Here is a 2,115-nt window from a genome sequence, read left to right on the forward strand (position 1 = left end):
AGCATTCCATTGTGACGTAATAAGGCACTTGTGTTATTTACTTCTCCGTTTCTCTGTAAAGGAGTTTAAAAATTCGCCGTAGTAGAATAGAAATAAATCGTTTGTCGTCGGAATTTTCGGAGAATATACCCCTAAGTCTCGAGATTTTGTTGGTTTTTATTTACCAACAGGATCTCTCGATTGTCGGGGTATATTCTCCAACAATTCCTCCGACGCGGGAATTATTTCTTTTGTATGATAAAGCATGTTATAAGACGACACAGACACAAATATCTACTTTGATAAGAAAACAGCAAATATGTCTTAAAGATAGCAAAAGAGATAAAAACCTTTATGGAAAATGACACTGATCCTCCAGCTTTGGTATCAGGGTCAGTTGCGGAGATGGAGACATTAAATACATCACCTATAGAGTGGCTCTGATAAAAGACAATTATATGTTACGGGGACGTATAATACTATATTGAATTGGAAGATTGATTTTTAAGAATGTAGTTTATATTATCATTTTATGTGTAATAAATTGTATAAATATACTTATACAACGTTTTTTACCTCTGGGACTTGGACATGGTATATAGATTGTGAGAATCGAGGAGGTTCATCATTTACGTCATTCACAAAAAGGGTTACATCTAAGGCGGACTACAAAGTTTAAACATATTTAAATACACTGTATAAACACATACAAATTTCAATCGAATTTTTCTTAGCTTTGCCATATTTACGAACAAGATCTTACCGAAGGAGCATCCTCTTCGCTGCTAATTGCAATGAATCTTAACAGATATTGTGAATGTGTCTGAAAAATAAATTAAATATTTCAGACTCACTGTACACTGTTTAAAATATATTTCTGTGTCGTTTTGAATTTACGATGTGTAAAACATTCATTAGTACCCTTTTCATGAGTTTGATACAATTTTTATATTGAATTTATTTTTAGTTTTTATAAAAAAAAATTATAAATTATAAATGATTACCACATTTTAAGTACTTGGCAAGTTAGATTAAGGTTAATACTACTTTAAAGACATGTAAACACTCCACAAGAAGTTTATATAACGATTTACGTTCTTCAATTCACATCATACGCTAAATATCTAGAAAAATGTTCAACATATGCAAATTTTAAACCTCTCTATCTAGCTTCTTTTTCAGAAAAACTGCCCAGGAATCACTCTGTGTTTGATTGATTGTAACGATGTCACTGATTTTTCCTGTTGCTCTAACAGTTACAGTTCCACCATTCCTGTCTTGTGCTGTGATACTGAAAAGCTTCGTACCTGTTATAATTGATGAACTCCTTATTAAAAAGCAAAAGTTTTTTTTTCTAAACACGTCTTTCATTTCTTATATTTTAGAATTCTAATATCAAATTAAAATGGTTTATAATTAGGTATCAAAATCTGAATGTTCATACCGGTATTCAAAAATATACTCCATGCGATTCGAATCGAATGTTTACCCACAAGAGGATGTTATTGTAAACTTTGAATAGATTTATATGATTACAAATGAGGACGCGGTATTTTGAACCTTCGAAAACTATTTTATACTCAATGTTACAGGAATAAAAATTTATATTAACTGATTAAAGCTAAAGGCTTTCTGTTTCCGATTGCAGACTACATGTTATGCATCATGAAGGTATTATTTGAATACATGTAATTTGAATGAATTATTGTTTTACTTTTTCCTTAAGAAAGAATGAATTAATACTTTGACAACCTATTTGACGAATGCGGACTTTGTTTAAGTAATGAACAATCAAATCCTATTAATTATTGAATTCACAAAAAACACAAAATTCCCCATGCGATACAGCTTTAAATGCACTTTGGTTATCCTCACTTAGTAAGTACTGATTCCAAGAGATAACTGAAAAACCGATATATATTTTTTAAAACATTTATTACATTGATCATAAGTGGTGGATGTTGGCCGCATGCACATTTTTGTGGGGAAACTGGGGAGCCGACCAGTGCGCCAGTGTAACTACACATGTAAGGGGCACGCTGGGGGCCTGCGTGAAACATTAGTGCCCAGGCCTGAACGATCGCCAGCGTTCTAAGGCGGGTAGCGAGACCTGCCCTTCTAACCCTATCTCCTGCA

At 32.9% G+C, this 2,115-nt stretch overlaps 1 long non-coding RNA gene across 1 annotated transcript; it reads right to left on the minus strand.

Annotated features, from left to right (window-relative positions):
- Positions 1 to 595: 595 nt before the first annotated feature.
- On the minus strand, positions 596 to 1,263 carry LOC133200195 (uncharacterized). Its single transcript, XR_009722898.1, has 3 exons — positions 1,138 to 1,263; positions 743 to 802; positions 596 to 645 (listed from the first exon to the last, which is right to left on the minus strand). It is a non-coding gene; the product is annotated as an uncharacterized LOC133200195 (long non-coding RNA).
- Positions 1,264 to 2,115: the final 852 nt, after the last annotated feature.

Source organism: Saccostrea echinata, unplaced genomic scaffold, assembly GCF_033153115.1.
Source record: "Saccostrea echinata isolate AGI-Se365-2 ecotype Australia unplaced genomic scaffold, CSIRO_AGI_Sech_v1 ptg000037l, whole genome shotgun sequence".
Taxonomy (NCBI): domain Eukaryota; kingdom Metazoa; phylum Mollusca; class Bivalvia; order Ostreida; family Ostreidae; genus Saccostrea; species Saccostrea echinata.